Raw genomic sequence first — 10,577 nt, forward strand, 5'->3', positions numbered from 1 at the left:
AACAATTTTAGAATCTGGTAGTTTTCGAGTTATTAGTGTTTGTGTGTACATCTGCCTTCCTTGTTTTTAGAAACTCTAAATATTAAAATACTAAGTTTTTTATCAGGTTAGAGCTTTTCAAGAGCTTTAAAATGACTGTATTAATACATTTTAGAATCTGTTAGTTTTCGAGTTATAGAGTTTATGTTTACATCTGCCTTCCTTGTTTTTAGACAATGTAAATATTTTAATACTAAGTTTTTTTTAGGTTTAAGAGCATTTAAGAGCTTTAAAATGACAGTTTTTAATAATTTTAGAATCGGTTAGTTTTCGAATTATTAGAGATTTTGTGTACATCTGCATTCCTTGTTTTTAGACACTCTAAATATTTTAAATACTTAAGTTTTTTATCAGGTTTTAGAGCATTTTAAGAGCTTTAAAATAACTGTTTTAAAACATTTTAGAATTTTTTAGTTTTCGAGTTATTATAGGTTATGTGTACAAATTACATCTTTTTATTTAGACAACTTATGTATATTAAATACTTATGTTTAGCATCATGTTGTTAGGGCACTTATAGAACCTTAAAATTGCTATTTTGAAACATTTTAAAATTATTTAGTCTTTGAGAAATTATAGTTTTATGTGCAGATTCCTTATTTATTAAAAAAACATAATATATTTTAATATTTAAGTCTTGCATGAAGCTTTAGGGCATTTGAGGGCTTTTAAATGACTGTTTTAAAACATTTTAAAATTAGTTATTCTTTAAGAGATTATAGTTTTATGTGCAGAATCTTTCTTATTTTAAAAAGTCCTTATAAATTTTAAATAATTAAGACTTGCATTAAGCTTTAGAGCATTTTGAAGGCTTTAAAATGACTGTTTTAAAACATTTAAGAATCTGTTAGTTTTCGAGTTATTAGAGTTTTTGTGTACATCTGCCTTCCTTGTTTTTAGACACTCTAAATATTTTAAATACTTAAGTTTTTTATCAGGTTCAAAGCTTTTCAATAGCTATAAACTGACTGTATTAATACATTTATAATTTTTTTAGTATTCGATTTATTATAGGTTATGTGTACAAATTACATCTTTTATATAGACAACTTATCTATATTAAAATACTTATGTTTACCATCGTGTTGTTAGGTACTTTTAGACCTTAAAATGGCTATTTATAACATTTTAAAATTAGTTAGTCTTTCAGAGATTATAGTTTTATGTGCAGAATTTCTTTTTTTTTAAAAGTCCTTATAAATTTTAAATAATTAAGTCTGCATTAAGCTTTAGGGCATTTTGAAGGCTTAAAATAAATGATTTAGACATTTTAGAATCTGTTAGTTTTGATTTATTAGAGTTTTTGTTACATCTGCTTTCTTTGTTTTTAGACACTGTAAAATATTTTAAATACGTTAAGTTTTTTATCAGGCTTTAAAGCTTTTCAAGAGATTTAAAATGACTGTATTAAAAAATCTTAGAAATTGTTAGTTGTCAAATCATGATATGTTATGTGTACAAATTACATCTTTTATTTAGACTATTTATGTATATTAAATACTTATGTTTAGCATCATGTTGTTGGGCACTTATAGACCTTTAAAATGGCTATTTTGAAACATTTAAAAATTAGTTAGTATTTGAGAAATTATAGTTTTATGTGCCGATTCCTTCTTTTTTTTAAAAAACCTTAAGTATTTTGAATAATTAAGTCTTGCATTAAGCTTTAGGGCATTTTAAGGGCTTTTAAATGACTTTTTTAAAACATTTAAGAATCTGTTATTTTTTGAGTTATTAGTGTTTTGTGTACATCTGCCTTCCTTGTTTTTAGAAACTCTAAATATTTTAAATCCTTAGTTTTTTATTAGGTTTTAGAGCTTTTAAAGAGCTTTAAAATGACTGTTTTAATACATTTTAGAATCGGTTAGTTTTCAAATTATTAAAGTTTTTGTGTAAATATGACTTTCATGTTTTTAGACACTCTAAATATTTTAAATACCTAAGTTTTTTTTAAGGTTTTAGAGCATTTTAAGAGCTTCAAAATAACTGTTTTAATACATTCTAGAATTTTTTAGTTTTCGAGTTATTATAGGTTATGTGTACAAATTACATCTTTTTATTTAGACAACTTATCTATATTAAATACTTATGTTTAGCATCGTGTTGTTAGGTACTTTTAGACCTTTAAAATGGCTATTTTATAACATTTTAAAATTAGTTAGTCTTTGAGAGATTATAATTTTATTTGCAGATTCTTTCTTTTTTTCTAAAAAACCCTTATAAATTTTAAATAATTAGGTCATGCATAAAGCTTTAGAGCTTTTCAAGAGCTTTAAAATGACTGAATTAATACATTTAAGAATCTGTTAGTTTTCGAGTTATTAAAGTTTATGTTTACATCTGCCCTCCTTGTTTTTAGACACTGTAAATATTTTAAATACTTAAGTTTTTTTAGGTTTAAGAGCATTTTAAGAGCTTTAAAATGACAGTTTTAATACATTTTAGAATCGGTTAGTTTTCGAATTATTATAGGTTATGTGTACAAATTACATCTTTATATTTAGACAACTTATCTATTTAAAAATACTTATGTATGGCATCGTGTTGTTAGGCACTTTTAGACCTCTAAAATAGCTATTATAAAAAATTTTAAAATTATTTAGTCTTTGAGAGATTATAGTTTTATGTGCAAATTCTTTCTTTTTTTTTAAAAAACTTTATGAATTTTAAATAATTATGTCATGCACTAAGCTTTAGGGCATTTTGAGGGCTTTTAAATGACTGTTTGAAAACGATTAGGAATCTGTTATTTTTCGAGTTATTAGTGTTTTGTGTTGACATCTGCCTTCGGCTTGTTTTTAGAAACTCTAAATAGTTTTTAATACTTAAGACTATATCAGGTTTTAGAGCTGGGGTCAAGAGCTTTAAAATGACTAAATTAATACATTAAGAATCTGTTAGTTTTCGAGTGTATTAGTGTTTGTGTTTACATCTGCCTTCTTGTTTTAGATACTGTAAATATTTTAAATACTTGAGTTTTTTCAGGTTTAGAGCATTTCGAGAGCTTTAAAAGGGCTGAATTAATACATTTAAGAAGCTGTTAGTTTTCGAGTTTATTAGTGTTTTTGTGTTACATCTGCCTTTTCTGTTTTTATAAAATGTAAATATTTTAAATACTTGAGTCTTTTTAGGTTTTAGAGCATTTCAAGAGCTTTAAAATGACTGCTTAATACATTTTAGAATCGGTTAGTTTTCGAGTTATTAGAGTTTTTGTGAAAATTCTGCCTTCTTGTTTTTAGATACTCGAAATATTTAAAATACCTAAGTTTTTATAAGGTTTGTAAAGCATTTTAAAAGCGCACATACATGTTTTAAAACATTTAGAATTTTTTAGTTTTCGAGTTATTATAGGTTATGTGTACAAATTACTATTTTTATTTAGACAAACTTATATATATTAAATAACGATGTTAGCATCGGTGTTAGTACTTCTAGACCTTTGAATGGTCTATTTTATAACATTTTAAAATTAGTTAGTCTTTGAGAAATTATAATTTTATTTGCAGATTCTTTTTTTTTTTCTAAAAAACAACTTAAAATTTTAAATAATTAGGTCATGCATAAAGCTTTAGAGCATTTTGAGGGCTTTTAAATGAGTGTTTTAAAACATTTAAGAGTGTTATTTTCGAGTTATTAGACTTTTGTGTACATCTGCCTCCTTGTGTTTAGAAACTCTAAATATTTAAAATACTTAAGTTTTTTATGCAGGGTAAGAGCTTTTCAAGAGCTTTAAAATGACTGTATTTAATACATTTTAGAATCTGTTAGTTTTCGAGTTATTAGAGTTTATGTTTACATCTGCCTCCTTGTTTTTAGACAATGTAAATATTTTAAATACTTAAGTTTTTTTAGGTTTAAGAGCATTTTAAGAGCTTTAAATGACAGTTTTAATACATTTTAGAAGCCGGTAGTTTTCGAATTATTAGAGAGTTTTGTGTAATCTGCATTTTCTTGTTTTTAGACACTCTAAATATTTTTAATATTAAGTTTTTTATAAGGTTTATGAGAGCATTTTAGAGTGTCAAAATAACTGTTTTAAAACATTTTAGAATTTTTTAGTTTTCGAGTTATGATAGGTTATGTGTACAAATTACATCTTTTATTTAGACTATTTATGTATATAAATACTTATGTTAAGCACATGTTGTTAAGGGCACTTAGAGAACCTTAAAATTGCTATTTTGAAACATTTTAAAATTATTTAGTCTTGATAAATTATAGTTTTATGTGCAGATTCCTTAGTTTATTTAAAAACCTAATATATTTTAAATATATAGTCTTGCATGAAGCTTTAGGGCATTTTAAGGGCTTTTAAATGACCGTTGTTAAAACATTTAAGAATCTTTTATTTTCGAGTTATTAGAGTTTTTGTGTACATCTGCCTTCCTTGTTTTTAGAAACGCTAAATATATTGTAAATTCTTAAGTTGTTTATCAGGTTTTGGAGCTTTCAAGAGCTTTGAAAATGACTGTATGAAAAATCTTAGAAATTGTTATTTTTCAATTTATTATAGTTATGGTACAAATTACATCTTTTTTATTAGACCATTTATGTATATTAAATACTTATATTTAGCATCATGTTTTAGGCACTTATAGAACCTTAAAATTGCTATTTGAAACATTTTAAAATTAATTAGTCTTTGAAAAATTAGAGTTTTAATTGTGCAGATTCCTTATTTAATTAAAAAACATAATATATTTAAATATGTATAAGTCTTGCATGAAGCTTTAGGCATTTTGAGGGCTTTGAAAAGACTGTTTTAAAACATTTAAGAATTGTTATTTTTCGAGTTATTAGACTTTTGGTGTACATCTGCCTTCCTTGTTTTTAGAACTACTTAAATATTAAAAATACTTGAGTTTTTTGTAGGTTTAGAGCATTTAAAGAGCTTTAAAATGACAGTATTAAAAAATCTTAGAATTCTTAGTTGTCAATTTATATAGGTTATGTGTACAAATTACATGTTTTTTATTTAGACTATTATGTATATTTAATACTTATTTTAGCATCATGATGTTTGGCACTTATAGACCTTTGAAATGGCTATTTTGAAACATTTAAAAATGAGTTAGTATTTGAGAAATTATAGTTTAATGTGCCGATTCCTTCTTTTTTTTTAAAAACCTTAAGTATTTTGAATAATTAAGTCTTGCATTAAGCTTTAAGGCATTTAAGGGCTTTTAAATGACTGTTTTAAAACATTTAAGAATTGTTATTTTTCGAGTTATTAGAGTTTTTGTTTACATCTGCCTTCCTTGTGTTTTAGACACTGTAAATATTTCTAATACTTAGTGTCTTTAGGTTTTGAGAGCATTTCAGAGCTTTAAAATGGAGTTTTAATACATTTTAGAATCGGTTAGTTTTTCGAGGATTAGAGTTTTTGTGTAAATCTGCTTTTTTCGTGTTTTTTAGATACTCTAAATATATAAATACCTAAGTTTTTTATTAGGTTTTGAGCAGTTCAAGAGCTTCAAAATCTGTTTAAAACATTTAAGAATTTTTAGTTTTCGAGTTATTATAGCTTATGTGGACAAATTTCATCTTTTTATTTAGACAACTTATCTAGAATTAATACTTATGTTTAGCATCATGTTGTTGGGAACTTATAGATCTTTTAAATGGGTTTTTTAAAAACTGTTTAAAATAGTAGTCGTTTAAGAGATTATAGTTTTATGTGCAGAATCTTTCATTTTTTTAAAAGTTTTTTAAATTTTAAATCATTAAGTCTTGCATTAGCTTTAGGGCTTGAAGGCTTTAAAAAAGATTTAGACATTTTAGAATCTGTTAGTGTTGAGAGTTATGAGAGTTTTTGTTTACATCTGCCTTCCTTGTTTTAGACATTGTAAATATTTTAAATACTTGGTGTTTTTTTTAGGTTTTAGAGCATTTTAAGAGCTTAAAAAAAGTGTTGTAAAATTTTATAATTTTTTAGTTTTCAAGTTATTATAGGTTTGTGTACAAATTACATCTTTTGTATTTAGACAACTTATCTATATTAAATACTTATGTTCAGCATCGTGTGTTGGTACTTTGACCTTTAAAATGGCTATTTTATAACATTTTAAAACTAGTTTGTCTTTTGAGATTATAGTTTTATTTGGCAAGATTCTTTCTTTTTTCTAAAAACACTTATAAATTTTAAAATAATTAGGTCTCAGAAAGCTTTAGAGCATTTGAGAGCTTTTAAATGACTGTTTTAAAATATTTAAAAATTGTTATTTTTTCGATTATAAAACTTTTGTGTAAATCTGTCTTCCTTGTTTTAGAAACTCTAAAATTTAAAAATACTTAAGTTTTTTATATCAGGTTTTAGAGCTTTTCAAGAGCTTTAAAATGACTGTTTAAACATTTAAGAATTGTTATTTTTCGAGTTATTAGAGTTTTTGTTTACAATCTGACTTCCTGTTTGACACTGTAAATATTTTAAATACTTGAGTTTTTTTAGGTTTTAGAGCATTTGAAGAGCTTTAAAATGACTGTTTAAATACATGGTAGAATCGATTTGTTTTCGAATTATTAGAGTTTGTGTAAAGCTGCCTTTCTTGTTTTTAGATACGCTAATATTTTAAGTACCTAGTTGTTTATATGGTTTTAGAGCATTTTAGAAGCTTCAAATAACTGTGGTTTAAAACATTTAAATTTTTTAGTTTTCGAGTTATTATAGGTTACGTATACAAATTACATCTTATTATTTAGACTATTTATGTTTATTTAATACTTATATTTAGCATCATGGTTGTTGGACACTTATAGATCTTTTAAATTGCTATTTTAAAACATTTTAAAGATAGTTAGTCTTTAAGAGATTATAGTTGTATGTGCAGAATCTTGCTTTTTTTTTAAAAGTCCTTATAAATTTTAAATAATTAGGTCTTGCATTACGCTTTAGGGGATTTTAAAGGCTTTAAAATAAATGATTTAGACATTTTAGAATCTGTTAGTTTTTGAGTTCTTAGAGTTTTTGTTTACATCTGCCTTCCTTGTTTTTAGACACTGTAAATATTTTAAATACTTAAGTTTTTGATTAGGTTTTAGAGCATTTTGAAAGATTAAAAATAACTGTTTTAAAACATTTTAGAATTTTTAGTTTTCGAGTTATTATAGGTTATGTGTACAATTACATCTTTTTATTTAGACTACTTAGGTGTTTTAATACTTATATTTGCATCATGTTGTTAGGCACTTAGAACCTAAAATTGCTATTTTGAAACATTTTAGAATTATTTAGTCTTTGAGAAATTATAGTTTTATGTGCAGATTCCTTATTTATTTAAAAAACATAATTAATTTTAAATATAGGCCTTGCATGGAGCTTAGGGCATTTTGAAGCTTTTAAAGTGACTGTTATAAAACATTAGGAATCTGTTATTTCTCGAGTTATTAGTGTTTTTGGACATCTGCCTTCCTTGTTTTTAGAAACTCTAAAATTTTAAATTCCTAAGTTGTTTATATGGTTTTAGAGCATTTTAGATCTTCAAAATAACTGTTTTAAAACGATTTAGAATTTTTTAGTTTTCCAGTTATTAGGTTAGGTATACAAATTACATCTTATTAGACTATTTATGTTTATTTAATACTTATATTTAGCATCATGTTGTTGGACACTTATAGATCTTTTAAATTGCTATTTAAAAACATTTTAAAATTAGTTAGTCTTTGAGAGAATAGAGTTTTATGTGCAGAATCTTTCATTTTTTTTTAAAAGTCCTTATAAATTAATAATAAGACTTGCATTAAGCTTTAGGCATTTTGAAGGCTTTAAAATAAATGATTTAGACATTTTAGAATCTGTTAGTTTTTGATTAGTTAGAGTTTTGTGTACAATTTGCCTTCCTTGTTTTTAGAAACTCTAAATATTTAAATACTTAAGTTTTTTATCAGGTTTTAGAGCTTTTCAATCGCTATAAAATGACTGTCCTAATACATTTAGAATCGGTTAGTTTCGAGTTATTAGAGTTTTTGTGTAAATCTGCCTTTCTTGTTTTTAGATACTCGAAATATTTTAAATACCTAAGTTTTTATAAGGTTTTAGAGCATTTAAGAGCTTAAAATAACGTTTTAAAACATTTTAGAATTTTTTAGTTTTCGAGTTAGTTAGAGGTTATGTGTACAAATTACATCTTTTATTTAGACTCTTTATGTATTTTAATACTTATATTAGAGCATCATGTTGTTGAGCACTTATAGATCTTTTAAATGGCTATTTCAAAACATTTTAAATTAGTTAGTCTTTAAGAGATTATAGTTTTTATGTGCAGAATCTTTTCTTTTTTTAAAAGTCCTTATAATTTTAAATAATTAAGACTTGCATTAAGCTTTGGGCATTTAAAGGCTTTAAAATAAATGATTTAGAACATTTTAGAATCTGTTATTTTTGAGTTATATAGAGTTTTTGTGTACATTTGCCTTCCTTGTTTTTAAAAACTCTAAATATTAAAATACTTAAGTTTTTTATCAGTTTAGAGCTTTTCAATAGCTATAAAATGACTGTATTAATACATTTTAGAATCTGTTAGTTTTCGAGTTATTAGAGTTTTTGTAAATCTGCCTTTCTTGTTTTTAGACACTCTAAATATTTTAAATACCTAAGTTTTTTATAAGGTTTTAGAGCATTAAGAGCTTCAAAATTACAGTTTTAAAACATTTTAGAATTTTTAGTTTTCGAGTTATATAGGTTATGTGTACAATTACATCTTTTTATTAAACTACTTATGTTTATTTAATAACTTATATTTAGCATCATGTTGTTAGGGTACTTATAGAACCTTAAAATTGCTATTTTAAAACATTTTAAAATTATTTAGTTTTTTGAGAAATTATAGTTTTATGTGCAGTTTTTTTATTTATTTAAAAACATGACATATTTTAAATATTTAAGTCTTGCATGAATTAGGGAATTATGAAGGCTTTTAAATGACTGTTATAAAACATTTAGGAATCTGTTAGTTTCGAGTTATTAGTGTTTTTGTGTACATCTGCCTTTCTTTTTTTTAGAAACTCTAAATATTTTAAATACTTAAGCTTAATATCAGGTTTTAAAGCTTTTCAAGAGCGTTTAAAATAACTGAATTAATACATTTAAGAATCTGTTAGTTCTCGAGTTATTAGAGTTTTGTGTAAACTGCCTTTCTTGTTTTTAGATACTCGAAATATTAAAACTAAAGTTCTTATAAGGTTTTAGATCATTTTAAGAGCTTCAAAATAACTGTTTTAAAACATTTAGAATTTTTTAGTTTTCGAGTTATTATAGGTTATGTGTACAAATTACATCTTTTTATTTAGACCTTTTGTATTATTACTATATTTAGCATCATGTTGTGGGACACTTATAGATCTTTTAAATGGCTATTTCAAACATTTAAAATTAGTTAGTCTTTAAGAGATTATAGTTTTGTGCAGAATCTTTCTTTTTTTAAAAGTCCTTATAAATTTTAAATAATTAAGACTTTCATTAAGCTTTAGGGCATTTGAAGGCTTTAAATAAATGATTTAGACATTTTAGAATCTGTTAGTTTTGAGTTATTAGAGTTTTTGTGTACATTTGCCTCCTGTTTTAGAAACTCTAATATTTAAAATACCTAAGTTTTTTTATCAGGTTTAAGAGCTTTTCAGTAGCTATAAAATGACTGTATTAATACATTTTAGAATCTGTTAGTTTTCGAGTTATTAGAGTTTTTTGTAAATCTGCCTTTCTTGTTTTTAGACACTCTAAAATTTTAAATACCTAAGTGTTTTATAAGGTTTTAGAGCATTGTAAGAGCTTCAAAATTACAGTTTTAAAAATTTTAGAATTTTTTAGTTTTCGAGTTATTAGAGGTTATGTACAAATTACATCTTTTATTAGACTATTTATGTATATTTAATACTTAGTTTAGCATCATGTGTTGGGGACACTTAGAGATCTTTTAAATGGCTATTTGAAAATATTTTAAAATTAGTTAGTCTTAGGAGATTATAGTTTTATGTGCAAAATCTTTCTTTTTTTTAAAGGCCTTATAAATTTTAAATAATTAAGTCTTGCATTAAGCTTTAGGGCATTTGAGGCTTTAAAATAAATGATTTAGACGTTTTAAAGAATCTGTTAGTTTTCGAGTTTAGAGTTTATGTTTACATCTGCCTTCCTTGTTTTTAGACACTTTAAATATTTTAAATACTTGAGTTTTTTTAGGTTGTAGAGCATTTAAAGAGCTTTAAAATGACTGTTTTAAAACATTTTAGAATTTTTAGTTTTCGAGTTATTATAGGTTATGTTTACAAATTACATCTTTATTTAGACTCTTTATGTATATTTAATACTTAATATTAGCATCATGTTTTGGGCACTTATAGATCTTTTAAATGGCTATTTCAAAACATTTCAAATTAGTTAGTCTTTAAGAGATTAGAGTTTTATGTGCAGAATCTCTTTTTTTTTTAAAAGTCCTTATAAATTTTAAATAATTAAGACTTGCATTAAGCTTTAGGGCATTTGAAGGCTTTAAAATAAATGATTTAGACATTTTAGAATCTGTTAGTTTTGAGTTATTAGAGTTTTG

Source organism: Polistes fuscatus, unplaced genomic scaffold, assembly GCF_010416935.1.
Source record: "Polistes fuscatus isolate 324 unplaced genomic scaffold, CU_Pfus_HIC Scaffold38, whole genome shotgun sequence".
In the NCBI taxonomy this organism is placed as follows: Eukaryota; Metazoa; Arthropoda; class Insecta; order Hymenoptera; family Vespidae; genus Polistes; species Polistes fuscatus.